The sequence below is a fragment of the Panthera tigris genome, chromosome B4 (assembly GCF_018350195.1).
Source record: "Panthera tigris isolate Pti1 chromosome B4, P.tigris_Pti1_mat1.1, whole genome shotgun sequence".
Classification (NCBI taxonomy): Eukaryota; Metazoa; Chordata; class Mammalia; order Carnivora; family Felidae; genus Panthera; species Panthera tigris.
The window spans coordinates 123,050,072-123,068,787 of NC_056666.1; the positions used below are offsets into that span (position 1 = coordinate 123,050,072).

At 46.6% G+C, this 18,716-nt stretch overlaps 1 long non-coding RNA gene across 1 annotated transcript; it reads left to right on the top strand.

Annotated features, from left to right (window-relative positions):
- Positions 1 to 1,473: 1,473 nt before the first annotated feature.
- LOC107181012 lies at positions 1,474 to 5,622 on the top strand. Its single transcript, XR_001511798.2, has 3 exons — positions 1,474 to 1,580; positions 5,292 to 5,436; positions 5,539 to 5,622. It is a non-coding gene; the product is annotated as an uncharacterized LOC107181012 (long non-coding RNA).
- Positions 5,623 to 18,716: the final 13,094 nt, after the last annotated feature.

Genomic DNA, 18,716 nt, shown 5'->3' on the forward strand with positions numbered 1-18,716 from the left:
CAAGACTTCGCTCGTTTATCAAGTTAAAATGTATTAGAAATGCTTGCTTGCCTTGGGGAACATTCACAGAACAAGTTACTCACAATCCAAGGTCTTACTGTACTTTCAGTCTATAGATTTTCCCCTTCATTTCTCTTCTTTTTACTTACAATTTTTATTGTTGAATAAACCAGGTTGCTTGTCTCGAGGACTTTACCACAGTGTGGATTCTGTTACTGTGCACCTCACGGTGCCATTTAACGTGTCCTTTCCTCAGTATTTCCTCTGAGGGGTCGTCAGTCTAGTTACTTGATGAGATTCAGATGCATTTGCTTTTGGAAGCCTCCTCAGAGGTACCTCCATCCATCAGGGCCACACAGTGTCTGTGAGATATTTGCAACCATTGGTGATCTTTGCCTAGAGCCATGAAGTCATTAAAAGTTGTAAAACGCTGATATTCTAATTTCATCATTCCTTTAATAGTTGGGATGCTATAAGAGGAAATACCCCCTCATCGATTATTTCGTTCCCCTGAAGTAGAGTTTGTAGAGGAAAGACAAGAGAAATGTTTGATTCTTTTATTTACTGGTTTTCAAAAGCACGAGTTGGTTCTCTGAAACCCTCGAATGGTGCCCCACGAGTGCTGTCTGTGATCTTGGTCTTAGTTCTTCACAATGTGGCTAATGCTGGATATTGAATACACAGTTACCTTCTTTTTGTTCCTTTTTAAAAATTTAACTTGCAGTATCAGATATCGCTTAACATTTTTTTCAATGTTCATTTATTTTTGAAAGAGACAAAGGCAGAGAGCGAGCAGGGGAGGAGCAGAGAGAGAGGGAGACACAGAATCCCAAGCAGGCTCCAGGTTCTGAGCTGTCAGCACAGAGCCCCGTGTGGGGCTCAAACTCCCCAACTGTGAGATCATGACCTGAGCCGAAGTCGGACACTTAACCGACTGAGCCACCCAGGCACCCCTCGATATTGCTTTTTCTTATCATTTGATTTTATTTTTTACAACCATATAAAATATTGCATGATTCCTTGAATCTACAAAACAAGGTATACTCGAAGAAGTCTAGATTTTATTTCTGTTCTAATTAGTTTCTTCCCTTCTACAGATGACTGTTCTTTTTAATGGTGTGTTCTTCCGTTATCCTTTTCTCTTCCAAATAAGTAAACATACATATAAATTTGTATTTCCCTCGTTTTATGTAAACATTGGCATAATATACTCACTGTTCTCCATTTTGATCGAGTAACATTTACAGCAAAACCCTAAAAGTGTATTTAATGTGTGATGTGGCTGGGTGCTATTTTAATTTTGCCATGATAGGTAGGCAGGCCTCCAGCAGCTCAGAAAAAGTCAAGCCAGCGGCTTTTATCTTCCCACCCAGACAAAATCCATCTCTAAGCCGGGCCAGTTTGAGGTCGATAGAGCGATTGAAATCAGCTGGCTGAACGCGGGACGCATCCCGGAAAGGCGAGCAAGTGCAGTTCTTCCCAGAAGCAGCTCCTGTGAGGATCAGGGTGCAGACCTGGGTCTTCAGCATCCGACTTTTGTGATGGGTTTAGGATTTGAGGACCCCTCCATCTCTCGGAAGGTAAGGTGGAGGCTCACCTTAGGTGAACCACATTGGCTGTTTCGCTCTAACAATAAATAGCTGCAGGTTAGAATGAATACTTCCTGGCAGTTTTGTTCTGCTTTGTTTGCGGGGGGGGGGGGTTGTTGTTGGTTTTGGTTTGTTTGCTTGTTTACAGACTCAAAACAACCCCATATAGAGTGATGAGGGCGCGGACTATCTCATCTAGAGGTCGGTGTTCCAGGAAGGGAGCAGGGAGCGGGGGGCCCGCGGTGGGAGGGGGCGGGGCCGGGGGGGGGCCTGCACGTGTTGGAGGCGGGCCCCGCGGGTGGTGGGGGGCGGGAGACCGAGCTGGAGGCCGAGCAGGTCGCTGTGCCTCCTGACCTCTTCCTGCTGGACGCTTCTTCCCGCTAAGCCACCTCACGCCCCACCTCCCCCGGGGCCCCTAGAACCTGGCACACCAGAGGAAGCTAGGTCGACGGAGTGGAGCATCAATGAAGAAAAGAGGAGAGGGTAGGAGGAGGCTCCCGTGGCCGGAATAGTCTGGAATATCCCTGCTCCTCACATAGTCTCAGGTTGCCTCTTTGCGACCAGGCCTTGCTGGGAGATCTTGCTTCTACAAAACATCTGCCTTCTTTTGTTCTTAAGGCTGGTTTATGTGCTCAGACTGCCTTTGGTGTTCATTTAAAAGTATATTTCCCTTGCCTTCAACGTGGCCCCACTTGCGATGGAAAGAGGAAGAACACAGTAATTTGACCTCTAGGGAAGGCTCTGCCAGTGGGTCTCTCCTCCTGTCTTTTGATGCAGAAAAAGGGTACAAGATAAGTGGTCAAGGATAAAAACACAGTGATTAGGGCACATCCCTATATAGAATTCTATGTGGCCATGAAAAACATGAAGGAAGATCTCTATGTACTGATGTGGAAGGATGTACATAGTATATATTGATGACTACAAAATAAATCAAGTTGCAAAATGAGATGTATGTTGGTAAATGTATTGGAAACGTTCAGAGTAAACTGTTCTCAGAAGTTCTTTCTGGGAAGTGGGTTCGGAGGGTATCAGTAGCAATGCTTTCTGCCGCAAGTAAAGAAAACCCCAACTCAGTGGCTCACACAATAAGGAAACGTATTATCTTGTAAAACGAGAAGTCCGTGGGGAGAGGGACTCTGGGGTTCATTAACTCAGCAGCTCAGGACATCACTGGGGACCCAGGTTCTTTCCATCTTTCTGCTTTGCCATCGTCAGTGAGTAGGCTTTGTTCTCAGGCAGCACGCCTCTTGGGAGACGGGTGCAGTCAGTTTCAGGAGAAACATTCAAACTTCACATCAGCAGCAGAGGAGGCCAGAGTCTCCTGTCAGAGGAGTCCCAGGTCACCCGGCCACAAGCCTGTCTTGGGATCCTGGCCACGCTCCAGCACGGCTGGACGCAGCCGCTGGGAAACTTGGTTCCAATGCCCAGGCGGTGCAGTGGCCATCATTCGGTTCGGGCTCCTGCGGCTGCCGATCTGAGAGGACATCCTCGGGACAGTCACAAGCTTTCTGTCTTTTGAAGAACAAACGGGCAGCTGACGCCCCCTATGTGTTACATATGTCACATGTCCTTGTCCCTACCAAGACCACTATAATTGACTTAAAAATAGACCAATCAGGGGGCTCCCGGGTGGCCCAGTTGGTTTAGCATCCAACTTCGGCTCCGGTCTCGATTTCACAGTCCGTGGGTTCGAGTCTGGTGCTGGGCTCTGTGCTGACAGCTCGGAGCCTGGAGCCTGCTTCGGATTCTGTCTGTCTTTGTCTCTCTCTCTCTCTCTCTCTGTCTCTCCCCTGCTCATGTTCTGTCTCTCTTTCTCAAAATAAATAAACATTAAAGAAATTAAAAATAGACAAATCAGAACCACACCTCCAACTCAGCTAGCGCCCACCTCCCTGGAATCATTTGGTTCTTAGGGGGAGGATAAGAAACTGGGAAAAAATCCAGGTGCTCTTAGGAAGAAGGAAGTGGGGAATGAAAGTCAAGTAAGTAACCAACAGGGCTTCCTACGCTGAGAGGGGGACCTTTTAGTCTGTGTATTTCTCTCGTAGTTTGGGTTTTTATGAGCTTGTGTTACTTGTATAATAATAGTTATTTTACTTAGGGCAGTGAGAGAATGAGCCTTGGCATCAGAAAGAAAAATATTTGATTCCGTCTCTCTGATTTGTAATGTGTAATTTTGGGCAAGTAATTTAACATCTTCAAGTCTTTATTATTAAAAAGTTGAAAGTAGTTTCCAAGCTGGAAAAAAAAAAAGGGCAGAAAACATTTAAGAGAAATGGGTTTCTTTTATGTCCTGGGAAACAAATGATTTCCTATCTGTAAAGACTTAGAAGCATATGTGTTAGATTACACCACCTCAGGTTTGTTATTTTAATATTTCAAAGAACTAGAATAATGCAGTCCTTCTATAAGCACATTAAAGAAAGTCACAATGATTTCTTTTTAACAAGTTGAGTAAAATGTTCTTCTGTTTCCTCTCAACTAGTCTGTTGTCTGGAACTGATAAAATAATATATTTCCCAAGAAGTTATGAGGTTTGGTTATGAGGTTGTGTGGCTATTTTGAAGATGATGAGTTCAGTTCTATTTATTCCTACACTTATATCTAATCTTGGTTCTTAATCATTTAAAATTGAATCGAAGTCCACTATCCTAATAACACTTTGAGTTGCCTGCTAAGAAAACTAGAAAGTTGGCGAGCCATCGTTAAGTAGTAGATTAAGGTTTGGGTATTTTCTAAGAGATATTGGAAGTTGCAGAGAAGGACTGGTCCTTAGAGTCTAAGACGTGATGTCAAGAATTTAGGTCTACCCCCAAATTGTTGTGAGACCTTAGGACAGTCATTTCTCTTTGCTGCTTTTAAGTTTCCTTGTTTATAAAACAAAAATAATTAAGCTGTTTGAAGATTACACCCTATCAGTTATCTATTGCTGCATAAAAAGAACTACCCTAAAATGTAGTGGCTGAAAACAGCAATCCCTTAATTTACTCAGTGTTGGTCCTTCGGACTGCATTCAGCTAGTTAGGTATTCTGAGCTAGGGAGCTTTTTTGCTGGTTTCATCTGGGGTCCCTCCTGTGGTGATAGTTTCTAGGCTGGCTGAGTCGATGGATCTAGGACGCCATGCCCGAATCCTCATCTGTGCTCCTTCATTTCCAGTAAAACAGCTCAGGCGTCTTCACTTGTTGTCGTTCTCCCGCAGCGAGAGAGGGCAAGCCCAATGCTGCAGCACCACCCCATGTCTCCTACTGTCCCATTGGTCAAAGCAAGTCACATAGCCACAACATCAGTGTGGGAGGGGTCTACACAAGAGGTTGGAAAGAGGAAAGCCTCACCCAGTGGGAGCCACTGTTGTTACCACAGGCACATCGGGTAACTCAATCACCATATATGAAGAATTATATTGTAAATTTCAAAATAACAAGTGAGGGGCTCCTGGCTGGCTCAGTTGGTAGAGTATGCGAGTCTTGATATCAGGGTCATGAGTTCAAGTCCCAGGTTGGGTGTCGTGCCTACTTAAAAATAAAAATAGAAATAAAAGTAAAAATTAAATACAACCAAGTGAGTTATAGTCATAAACCCTTGAAGGCAAAACAAGTATTGTTACTCAGAGTGTATTTGAAACCACAAGATACGTGGGGAGAGAGATATGTGAACTCAAAATGAGGTTTATCCATGTATCAATATTTTTGTTATTTCAGAAATGTCCACCCCAGATGAAGGAGATGTGAATGGTCCCACCCAGAACCCAACTGCATCTTGACCCCTATTCTGGGAGGTCTCCTGCTCCCTATCTCTTCATTTCTTCTCATTGGACCCGGAATCGATTGCCTCCATACGCAGTTGGTAAATTTTAATTCTACACTCATTTGTTTGTTGTCCTTCTCCCCCTGGAGGGTATATAGAAAGCTCCATGATGACAGGACCCATGTGTGTTTCATTCCCCAGCTTATACCCAGCATGCAGCACTGGAGCTGGCACGTAACAGGAGCCTGATAAATATTTGCAGAGAAGTGAATGAAATGAAAAGCTACACTTACACAACAAGTACCTCCTGATGTTGTTTCCTGGTGACAGGCAGCTTCTGTTCTGAGAATACAATGGACTTTGTCTCTTATGGATGATTTATTCTGTCAATAATTTGCCAGGGGAGGGCAGTAGCTCCTTGCTTCCAACTCTTGTCTCCACATTCCTCTTCTGTAAATCAATCCTTCCCCGAACTGTAGCGGAACCAAATCCCACGGATTCTACCTGAGCTCTGCCTCTGGACCCCCACCCTTCCTTCTGCCGCTGCCTTTCGGGGTCTTTGTCACTTCTTGCCCGGATTCCCACCCTGGATTCCTAATTGGGTTCCTTGGCAACAGTCTTGCCCAATCCTGCCTCACCTCCCCCTTCAGCTGCCAGACTTGTCATCATCAAAATATTTGAAAAACGAATTCTAGGGTTAAAGACCTCCCCTGCTCTCTCGAACCTAGAGATAAGATCAAGTGCAAACATTTCGGCATGAGGTTCAATAAGCCTTCCGATCTGCCCTGGGGTCCTTCTCCTAGCTCCTCTCCCATAGGCCCCCCTTTCCCAGCATGCAGCCTCTGCCCAGCCACACTATTGAATGACTGTGACTCCCCAGCTGCAAAGCCGTGACGTGATGCGGGCCATCTTCTTTGCCTGGCCTGCCTTGTCTCCCCTGCGGCAGCCCACAGTCTCCCTCCTGACTCGTTCTCGGGAAGCCTGCTCAGTCATCAAAATCTTCATTTTAATGTGTCTTAAGTCTGCGGTCGCAGCTGCTGCTCCTGCTGTTTTTCAGCGAGGAAGGCGCATTGTTGGAAGACACGAAGGAAGGGAGGAGGAAAGGAAAAAATTGGAAGAGAAAGAAATTGTCCCGTAGCTAGCACCCCATCCCCGACTTACTTCCTCCCGCCCGCTATTCCACTAAGTTACTCTGAAAGGCCTTTTGTGAGAATGATCTGTTGCGTTTTCCTGCCTGACGTCTCTTCCCTCTTCTTCCCTACGGAAAAGCTGCCCTGTCTGGTTTGAGTGGCTTGGGTCATGGCCACGTCCTTGGACCTCATGCATGGGAGAATTGGGCTCATGACCCAAATGATACCATTCAAAATCTTCCTTAAGACTTTTTTTGGCCAAAGAAACATCCTCTCCTTCCTCTGAGGATGCTAAGCTGGTATGTGCTTCCATTGGTCATTATGATCTCCAGTAGAGAAAGCCTGTTTAAGAGATCAGGAATCCTGGGGCGCCTGGGTGGCTCAGTCGGTTAAGCGTCCGACTTCGGCTTAGATCATGATCTCGCGGTTTGTGGGTTCGAGCCCCGTGTCGGGCTCTGTGCTGACAGCTCAGAGCCTGGAGCCTGTTCTGGATTCTGTCTCCCTTTCTCTCTGCCCCTCCCCTGCTCACACTCTGTCTCTGTCTCTCTCAAAAATAAACATTAGGGGCGCCTGGGTGGCGCAGTCGGTTAAGCGTCCGACTTCAGCCAGGTCAGCCAGGTCACGATCTCGCGGTCCGTGAGTTCGAGCCCCGCGTCAGGCTCTGGGCTGATGGCTCGGAGCCTGGAGCCTGTTTCCGATTCTGTGTCTCCCTCTCTCTCTGCCCCTCCCCCGTTCATGCTCTGTCTCTCTCTGTCCCAAAAATAAATAAAAAACGTTGAAAAAAAAATTAAAAAAAATAAATAAACATTAAAAAAAAATTTAAGAGATCAGGAGTCCTGATGACATCATTTGAGCTCCTGTATCAAGCTGTGCCTGAAGCTGACATTCCTTTCCTGAAACCAATAAATTGTCTCTTATTTAATCTAGCTGGTTTGGAGTTTCTGCCAGTTGCATCTGAAGGAGTCCCCAACTACTATACCTTTAAAACAAAAAAATGCTTCACTATTATCTCAGGTTTACTCAGAGGAGGTGTGGATGAGACGTGAAAAGGAAGGCCCTGGCCTCATGGCATGGGGTGGGAAACATGACTGAGGCAGAATCTTTGGGTGAGGAAACCATGTATCTCTCTAGCCCTTCTTGAGTCAGTGTCTCACAGAGCCGCTTCCTTCTTGTCTGGATATGTAGCAAGGAAGTTGCCAGAATTCGGGCAAACCCGTTTCCAGATATAAATACCAAAGTGCATTCCTTTGCCCAAGATAAGCTCTTTGGTTTATTTCTCTTTTGTGTTACTAACACCTTAATTATTATTATGGTTACAAACGCTATCTGTATAGCTGTTTTAAAAGGGCTGGATTAAGAAACTGGGTGCTCATCTTCCAAGTACCAAAGCCAGGGGCAATTCCACTCTCCCCTCCCCCCAATAATTTCAGTGAAACATTGAGGTCATTTTGATTTATTCTCGGAAAAATCTAAAAATGAACACTTACTCCTAGATCTTTCCGCCGAAGCCCATCTCAAGCACAAAAGGAGTTTTGTGGCTACCGAATAGAAATAAAACGGAGCTTGAGAAAAACTTCACACATTGTGGGGAGCCAGTTGGTACTTAAGGAAGATAAAAGGAGAGAAGCCCAAGAAATGATGGCACTTTAAGATCTCTTTATATATATAGGACTTCAAAAGACATTTTTCTTAAAGTGGAGAAAGTCTCTATTTAGAGGTTTTTAGGGCAGAGAAAAATTATGGGCAATTTTGGGAAAAGGAAACTGGTAAAAAGGCAAGATTGACAAGAAAAAACTGGCAGGAAAAAAAAATCGGCTTTTAAACCATTATCGCCCGTTCAAAACAGGCCAGCGAACCCATACAGCGCTGTTGAGGCGCATGGGTGAAATGTGGGTAAAATGTCAGAATAAAGCCAGTTGGGACCTCTCACTGAGAACCAACTTCAGGACAAGTTAATAAGCTCAGCCATCTTGTCTAAAAAGGTTGAGAGAAGCAGTCATGAGAGAGACGTGTCCAGAAGGCCTGGAGAAAGACAAGCCCCATGCAGCTTCCTCACTGACCTTCCTTTCTTTTGCTCTGTAGCACCTTTGATGTCGTTGCCGGGCCCAGGTAAACAGAACATTGATTTCTTCGTACGTTCACTTACTCATTTGAGAAATGTTTACTGAGCAGCTACTACAGGCGAGGCACTGCCGAGTGATCTGTGTGACCTGGTGGGGGCAGAAGGCTCTAGATTGTAGGACTCCTGTCCCCACTCTGCACTCCTTACCTCTCCTAACCTGGACTATTCAGCAAATATTCAGGATACAGGTGTATTTTGTGCCAGGCACTGGGAAACTATAGAACCAGTCATTCCCCTTTGTAGTCGGGGGAGCAGTTAGACAGGGGGTGAGCCCTAAGGAAGCCCTATTAGGATCCCCAAGACAACGTTGCAGGAAAAGGCTAAAATACGGTAATAGCGTTAAAGTGAGGTCATGCACAGGGAGTAGCCGAAGTCTGCATCACAACAAAGGGTCTGGGGAGGCCGGAAGTGGGCGCCATTGTCCTTTGGTTACAGGGCGGAGTGGGTATACTTTCTCTTTCAGATCAGGAACCACCCACACGCGCCCTCAACATCTTAGGATCAGTGTCCAAACTGGCGTGCAGGCTGGGCTGCTTATACCCTGCTGGTCACATGGGAGATTCCTGCTCTGTAACCATCCCGAAGGCAGAGCCCAAGGGGGTTTCACTGAGACCAGGTACACATCACTAGTCTCACAGGTGACAATGAACAACACTGACAGGCTGGCAGTGACAAGCTTCCCTGAAACTTGCCTTGGCTCCGTGGTTACAAAGCAACGCTATCAGAACATTATTATGTCTTGAACAGAGGCCAGTGCTGCGCAGGCACATCTCTCACTTTAGCAACTCATCCAGGCCCACCGGAGTTAACCCTGGAGCCCCTCGGATCCATTCTCTATGCTGCATCCAGTGAGTTTTAAGAAAATATAATAAAACCGAGTCTGAAGAAAACAGAAAATAACAATGCTGGCGAGGATGTGGAGAAATCACAACCCTGGTGCACTGTTGGTGGGAACGCAAAATAGTGTGACCACTTGGGGAGACAGTCTGGGGGCTCTCAAAAAATTCGAAATAGATCCAGCCATCCCGTTTCTGCTGTTACCAGAAGACAGGAGGCCTGGATGTTGGCAAAGTCCACAAGTCCACACATACTGCTGGGACAGTGGCTGGTCCAAACTAGGTTTTCTATCATTTTAATTTTTCTTCTTTTTCTTCTTTCCCTGACCTGGTTTCCTTCCCTTCTCCTGACTCCAACCTTGCACGTACATCTTTGCGAAATAAACCTTCCTCCGCCACCTGGTCCACAAAGACTAGTTACCACAATGTCTCCCATAACCTGAAGCCCTGTAGGAAAGTTCCATGTCAACCACGGCACCTTGAATCCTGAGGGCTGACTGTTTCTCCCTGACTCCAGGCCACACCCACCTGCCCTTTCAAACACATCACTAATATGAGCCCGGCTGGGATGGTAATGGCCGGCCGGTGTGTCAGGTGAATTTGCACACTTCTTCAGCCCCACACACCTAGACCATCCTCTCCCTTCTTTGTAGGTCCAACTTTTCCCCTCGATGTCAACAATAATGCCAAATTCGTGGTATTATTTTTTGTCTTCCCTGTCTTCCCTTCCTCCTATCTCTGTCCCTACTCACCAGGACTTTACTTTTGCTACAACTTTTTTTTTTTTTAGGTTTCTTCCTCATTATTAATATTCTTTGCAATCATATGGTCCAAAATTCAAAAGGTACCAAGAGCCACATGCAGCAAAATTTACTCCCATCTGTCTCAAGTTTCCTAATCCCTTAACAGAGGTGACTACTGTTACTAATTTGTAAATTCTTACAGAGATATTATCTGTACTCATGAGCATGTACATGTATAGATTCTTCTCCTCTTTCCTTTCCTTTTTTTTTTTTTTTTTAATGAAATGGTAGTATGCCATGCACACGGCTATGTGCCGTGCTCTGGCTTTATTGTATTTAAAGACTATTTTGGAGAACTTGCATATCAGTACATTAGAGCTTGCTCATTCTTGTTATGGGGTCTCAGCATTGCATTTTATGGATGTATCATAATTTACGTAACCAGTCCCCTCTTGCTGGATGCCATAACACTGAGTGTCTGTGTACCTCCCCTAAACTCACATGTTAAATCCTACTGCTCAATGTGATGGTATCGGGAGGTGATTAGGTCATGAGGGTGAAGCCCTTATGAATGGCGTCAGTGCCCTTATAAAAGAGGTCCCAGAGAGATGCCTCACCTCTCCCTCTATCCCTCTCCCCTGTTCTCTCTCTCTCTCTAAAAAATAAAATCAAATAAATACATAAAGAGAAAGAAACTTTAAAAAGGTGATAGCTGGAGTAAAGTCTTGGTGAGTGGGGACAGAGACAGGAGAAAGGGACAACAGAAAAGCAACTGTTACATGAATTTGGTATTATTGTTGATATCCAGGAGGGAAAGTTGTTTATTTTATTTTATTTTATTTTTTTAAGAGAGTGCAAGCTGGGGAGGAGCAGAGAGAGGGGGACAGAGGATCTGAAGCAGGCTCTTCACTGACAGGCTGACAGCAGCGAGTCCGACGACGGGCTTGAACCCACAAACCGTGAGATCTTGACCTGAGTCAGACGCTCTACGGACTGAGCCACCCAGGCCCCCGGGGAAAGTTGTTTATCTAACCTAAGTGTCTGGCAAAATGGACCTGGCTGAGTGCACCTCGTGTACTTAATGTACATTTCAGGATACAGCCCTGAAATGGAACATCATGTAGCCATCAAAAACTCAGTTTTCAGAGGTGCCTGGGTGGCTCAGTTGGTTGAGCGCTGACTTCGGCTCAGGTCACGATCTCACAGTTTTTGGATCTGAGCCCCGCGTCGGGCTCTGTGCTGACAGCTCAGAGCCTGGAGCCTGCTTCGGATTCTGTGTCTCCCTCTCTCTCCGCCCCTCCCCTGCTCCCACTCTGTCTCTCTCAAAAATAAATAAAAACATTAAAAAAAATGAAAATAAATAGGGGTGCCTGGGTGGCTCAGATGGTTAAACGCCCAACTTCGGCTCAGGTCACGATCTCACAGTTGGTGAGTTTGAGCCCCACATTGGGCTCTGTGCTGACAGCTTAGAGCCTGGAGCCTGTTTCAGATTCTGTGTCTCCCTCTCTGCCCTCCCCCACTCATGCTCTGTCTCTGTCTCTCTCTCTCTCTCAATAATAAACACTAAAACAATTTTTTTTAAACTGCAGTTTTCAAAAAAAATTGACAGCTTCGGTTTATCAGCTAGGATTGGTTGATTGTAAGCAACAGAAACTGTCTTTGGCTTACTTGAGCAAAAGGGGACTTGTGGAAAGATATTGGGGGCTGAGGCCACCCAAAAGCAAAGTGAGGCTGGAGGCCCCGGTGGCAAGTGGGCAGGAAAAAGGTGGCTCCAGATTCATGGGCAGCAGGGACGTCTCCACCCATTAATCTGATAACAGGGGCTGCTCATGAGAGCACTGAAGTGGCAAAAGGAATGAGCCGTGAGAATTCCCTCCCCGCTTGCCTCATGCATCCGTCGGGTGCCTCCAGCCTGCACCCAAAGACACCATATTGCTATTAGTACTTGTCTTTGGAAGGTGGATTATGGGTGTTTTATCTTCTTTCTAGTTTTCCGCATTTTCTACTTTTTTTCTAATATGCCAAATCCCTATTTATTTTAAAAATACCTGTGTGAAAAGTTTAAGTGCACTGCTTCTGGGGGCAAGTACAACTTAGGACTGGCACTAGGTTAACACCACCGGGAGGCTCTTTGGAAAGAACCCTCCCTTCTTCTTCCTCAGATTCCTCGTCCTCAGGCAACCAAAGACTTCACCTTTTCCTCCACTGACTTGCCGCTTTCTCCCTATCAAAGCCCGCTCTCAAAAAAAGGAGATGATGTCCGTTACCCTCTGGAAATGCAATAGAACTAATACTTACGATAACAAGAAAACCAGCTAGTAGTTACTGCTAAGGACTGAATTGTGTGTCCTCCCCACTCCCTGCAATTCATATGTTGAAACCCCAACCCCTCAAGTGACTGGATGGGGTCTTAATCTGACAGCATTGGTGGCCTTGTAAGAAAAGGAAGTGAGATCTCTCCCTTTCTCTCTCCCCTCCTCTCCCCATCTCCTTTCTCCTCCCTCGCCCTCCCCCCATCTCCTCCCTCCCCCCACATGGTCTCCTGCCTCCTCCCTTCCCCCTCCCCTGCACTCCATCCCTCCTTTTTTCTCTCTCTCTCTCTCTTTCTCTCTCTCCTCACACACACCCAGAGAAATGGCCCTGGGTGGTCCTGTGCAAGCCAGGAGGACGGCTCTCACCAGAATCCAGCCCTACCTGCAGCCCGATCTCAGACTTCCAGCCTCCAGACCTGTGAGAAAGTAAATTTCTATTGTCTAAGTTCCCCATTTATGCTTTTTATTTATGGCAGCCCAAGCAGACTGTATACGCTTCCTCTATTCTCAGTGTCTTACGTGTATTAACTTATGCAGTCTCATAAACATCCTGGGAAGTAAGCACTATTATTATCGTCCCGTTCTTCACAAACGAGGAAGATTGAAGCCCAGAGATACTACAGAACTCACCTCAAGTCAACACAGCCAATCCGTGCTGGCACGGGCCTGGAGACCTGAAGCCAGAAGGGCTGGCGTATCTGTGCCTACGTGGACCGAGCATACGCTCTCTGCATTTATGTGTTTTACCTTCATTTTTCCAAGCTTCTGTTTGCTCAAGTGGTGGCGTATGTGACTGGTGAGGTCTGGGTTTCCTTGAGCTTTACGCTATGGGTTCCTCCACCAAAAAGAAGGGTTCCGTTTTCAGAAGGAAGGGGAAGGGGGTGCAGGGCAGTCAAATGTGTCCAGATGTCTGTTGCACACACCAGTCTGGTTTCAGCAAGCGTCAAGGTGAACAGACTCCAATGGAGACGTGCCCTTTGTCTTGTCCGAATTTGTGTTAGAGGAGTCTCAGCCGTGTTTTTCATTTTCAAAACTTTTTAAACGTGTATTTACTTTTGAGGGAGAGAGAGCGAGTGGGGCAGGGGCGGAGAGGGTGGGGGAGAGAGAATCCGAAGCAGGCTCCGTGCCAACAGCAGCAAGCCCCATGGACTTGAACCCACAAACTGTGAGATCACGACCTGAGCCAAAGTCAGCTGCTCAACCAACTGAGCCACCTAGGCACCTCTCATTTTCAATTCTTAAAAATTGTGGTAAAATACACGTAACAGACTTTGCTACTTTTACCATTTTTAAAAAATATTTATTTACTTTTGAGAGAGAGAGCGCACAGATGGGGGAGGGACAGAAAGAGGCACAGAATCCGAAGCAGGCTGCAGGCTCTGAGCTGTCAGCGCTTAGCCAGACACGGGGCTCGAACCCAGGAACTGTGAGATCATGACCTGAACCAAAGTCTGCCGCTCGACTGCCTGAGCCACCCAGTGCCCCAAACCATTTTTAAGTGTGCATTTCAGTGGCGTTAAGCACGTTCAGATTGTTCTACAACCGTCACTGGCATCCGTCCACAGAACTTTTCCTCTTCCCAAACTGAAATTCTGTATCCACCGAACAGTACCTCCCCGTTTCTCCCTCCCTTCAGCCCTAGTCACCACCATTCTACTCTGTATCCCTATGAATCTGTCTACTTTAGATACTTCCTATGGGTGGAATCATACTGGATTTGTCCTTCTACGACTGGCTGATTTCACTTGTCATAATGTCCTCAAGGTTCATCCGTGTTGTACCATGTGTCAGAATTTTCTTTCTTTTTCTAAAACATTTTTAAACATGTTTATTTAGTTATGAGAGAGTGAGAGAGAGTTGGGATGGACAGAGAGAGAGGGAGACAGCGGATCCAAAGCAGGCTCTGCACTGGCAGCAGAGAGCCGGATGTGGGCTGGACCTCACGAACCATGAGATCATGACCTGAGCCAATGTCAGCCACGTAAACTGACTGAGCCTCCCAGACGCCCCGAATTTTCTTTCTTTTTAAGGCTGAGTAATATTCCGCTGTATGCGTGTACCCCGTGTTGTTTATCCAGCCCTCCAGGGATGGATGCGGACTGGCTCCGCCTCTGGGCTCCTGTGAATGGTGTTGCTGTGAATGTGGGTGCAGTCCCGGCATTTCGTGAGTAATTCACTTGATTCCAGCACTTAGATGCTGGGCTCCCAGACCTGTAGCCATGTCGGGGAAAAGCACACAGGCAGGAGATAAGGGCTTAGGTCCTCTCTCTGCCACGTATGAGCCACATGCCATTGGGAAAAATCTCTTCACTTCTCTGCGCCTCGGGGTTTCTGGGGGCTCGGATGAAATAATGCAAATGAAGTGGCTGGAAAGAGATAAAGAGGGAAGCACAAATAACAATTGTGTGGTTGCTTAACTCGTTTTCCCAGCTCCCGGCTTACTCTGTACAGGAAGATTCCTCAGGACAGTATTTTTCAGAGGGCACACAATAGCGTTTTTATGTAGAAGCTAGTCACAGGTGCATCCTTCCGTGGGACTTTCCAGAAGCTCCGAGCTGAAAGGCCACTTTAATGAAATAAAAATCCAATCTGTTCCCCAAATGGTCGGCCTTTGGTTACCTTAATTCTCAGTATTCTTTCAGACTAATAGGATTTTTTCCCCTCAGCACTTGATTGATTTGCAATATCATGGACACTAATTTGCCTGATACAGGAAAAGGCCTCGATTCCCCCCTTACAGCTGTGCCATGATTATAAATGCAAAGATTCTTTCTGGAAGGATCCACAAGAACCTAACACTTGCCTCTAGGCAGGGAGGTTTGGGGCTTGAGGTAAGGTGGGAGAGAGCGTATTTTTTAGTGTAAATTCTTCTGTATTTTTTCAGGGGGAAATGTTATGTTGAGTTTTACTGAAAAAATAAAAACATTATTCTTGAAGGAAGAAGAAATACTAACCCTGTGTTCATTCGCCTCTGAGTGATTAAAAAAAAAAGATTAAAATGGCAGAGGAAACAGTTCTTGAATCAGAAGACAAAGCCAGCCCAAAGAAAATTATAAACCAGATGAAGTTGCTTTAATTTTTTTTTTAACGTTTATTTATCTTTGAGACAGAGAGACACAGAGCATAAACGGGGGAGGATCAGAGAGAGAGGGAGACACAGAATCTGAAACAGGCTCCAGGCTCTGAGCAGTCAGTACAGAACCTGACACGGGGCTCGAACTCACAGACCGTGAGATCATGACCTGAGCCGAAGTCAGACACTTAACTGACTGAGCCACCCAGGCACCCCTGAAGTTGCTTTAGAGGCAACAGTGTGTAAGATCTGTTGACAAACAGGGCACCGGCGTGACTCAATCGGTTGGGTGTCCGACTTCCGCTCAGGTCACGATCTCACAGTTCGTGGGTTCAAGCCCCGCGTCGGGCTCTGTGCTGACAGCTCAGAGCCTGGAGCCTGCTTTGGATTCTGTGTGTCCCTCTCTCTCTGTCCCTCCCCCGTTCATGCTCTGTCTCTCTCTGTCTCAAAAATAAATAAAAACGTTAAAAAAAAATTAAAAAAAAAATAAATGAACGCCAAAAAAAAAAAAAAAAGAATCTGTCAACAAACAATGTGGGAGTCGCATAGAATTGGGAGCAAATTCTAGTTTTGCCACTTTTTTTTTCTTTTGAGAGAAAGAGAGAGCGAGGTTGGAGCAGAGGTAGAGAGAGAGAGAGAGAGAGAGAGAGAGAGGGAATCCTAAGCAGGCGCCGTGCCCAGCAAGGAGCCAGTGCGGGGCTCCATCCCACCACCGTGAGACCATGACCTGAGCCGAAATCAAGAGTTGGATGCTCGACCCACTGAGCCACCCGGGCGCCCCTGCTTTTGCCACTTGGTAGGAACCTAACACCTTCACGTTTCAGTTTCCTCACCTGAAAAATGGGGATAATAATGCCCAGCCGTTACTTGGGGTGTTGTAAGGGCATTTGGTGTTTTTCTCAGGGGAACTTTGAAGCGCACAGCTCCCCAAGGAAGACTTGGGAAGAGCAAGGAGATTTCCCTTGCTCTGTGTCTGCTGTGTGCCTGTGTGCCACTTGTCACACTGAGTGTTTGCCTGTCTTTTATTTCATCCTCCTAGTTATCACGCCACGTAGATACTCATTTTATAGAGAGGGTGGAAGCTCGGAGAAGTTCAGGAACTTGCTCAAAATCACACAGCTGAGAGTGACGGAAGCAAGGTTTGAATGGGGGTCTGGGGCCACACAGCTGGGTTCTCCACCCTCCTCGCCTGGACTTCAATCCCCAGGACGGGCACTGTGGGAAGTCTCCGAGGCCAGGAGAAGCCCTGTCTGGAATGCTTCAGGAAGAGCGGTTTCTAGCTCCGTTTCCCCACAACCTGCCCCAGCTAGTTCTGGAGCCCACGTTTCCAGCCGTAGCAAAACCGGCATTCATTTTTACCTTGCCTGGCATTTATCTGGCCTGGCATACTTGGTTAATTGTCTTGGGCGAACAGACAACAGACAGTCCTACAAGTGGGTGACGCAGTGTTACGATCACCTTTAAAATGGACCGTGGAGTTTGCGTGTGACTCAAGCAGAAAGTTCTAATAGTAGAGAACTTCAATTTAGGAAGATTGCTTTAAAATGTAAATTCCATGGCAAACCCAAATAACTGGAAAGCTCAAAAAAAAAACAAACCTAGAATGTTTTTCAGTGTATGATTGATGGTGGGTGTCGTGTTATATTATTTTCACGTTAATTCTCTTTGGACACTGAGCCAGGTGCTGGGACACAAAGGTGAATTAGACACAGACCTGCCCTTGAGAACTTCACTATGGTGGAGGGAAAATGGTGGGGTGCGGCTGGGTGACCGAGGCACCAGAGGGAGGGCTGGGAGCAGCAGATGAATCCAGAGATTTAGCAAGTAGAGGGAGGAGCAGCTGGTGGGCTAGGGACCTGGCCATGGGACCAGGGACAGGCGGGAGCAGGACAACCCGGGCAAGCCACGCAGAGTTAACTAGAAAAGGGAACTCCTCTTCTGGATGAGGAGAAACGTACCATACCTGGATTGCCAACACTTACAGATTAAATTCATCAAATACTTGCAAAACCCTAATTGTTAGGACTTTAAGACTTTGTTCGTGAATTCCATTTATGCGGGCCCCTGGGTGGCTCAGTTGGTTGGGCATCCGACTCTTGATTTTGGCTCAGGTTACAATCTCACAGTTCGTGAGTTCGAGCCCCGTGTGGGGCCCTGGGCTGATGGAGGGCAGCCTGTTTGGGATCCTCTCTCTGCCCCTCCCCTGCTCACACTCCCTCTCTCAAAATAAATAAACTTAAAAAAATAATAAGAAATAAAATAAATTCCATTTATGGAGTGAGTGGCCCTCTGAGGTGGACTGGATGATTTAATGTAAATGAGATGTTCTGACCACGGCTTTGACATCAATCATCCCATACTGAAAATCACAAAGACGGTAGCGGTGGGGGGTGGGGTGGGCATCCATAAACTCTTGTCCCGTAGCGATGCCCTGCACACAGCAAGGGCTCCATAAGTATTTTCTGTGGGGATGGATGAATGCCGCTCCAAGATCACCAACGAGTAATCTCGTTGATTCTCCTTCTTTCTTTCAGCAAATAGTTAGTGGTGGCCTTTCTGGTGTCAGATGCTGCTCTGGGTACCAAACAAAACAGACAGCAATTCCTGCCCAAATCCGAAGTGGGTTCCATGTTGACAGCAGTGAGCCAGATGCAGGGCTCAAACTCACGAACCCTGAGATCATGACCTAAGCCAAAGCCAGATGCTCAACCAACTGAGCCACCCAGCTCTATGGTGATCATCTCTAAGGAGAAAATTGAAGCCCAGAAGAGGGAAAGGAGGTGTTGGGGTCAGCAGCAGAGCAAGGGGTGCAAGAGAAAAGAAGAGCGGCCAGGGAAATCTTCCTCGAGAAGCTGCATTTTGAATGAAGATCTGAGGAAGGCAAGGGAGTAAGCCACATGGGTACAGGAGGGGATCGTGGTTCCAGCAGGAGGAACAGCCAGGGGAGGGGCGCCTGGGTGGCTCAGTCGGTTAAGCATCTGGCTTTGGCTCGAGTCATGATCTCACGGTTCGGTTCGTGAGTTCCAGACCTGCCTCTGTGCTGACGGCTCAGAGCCTGGAGCCTGCTTGGGATTCTGTGTCTCCCTCTCTCTCTGCTTCTCTCCTGTTTGTGCTCTCTCTCTGTCTCTGTCTCTCAAAAATAAATAAACATTAAAAAAAATTA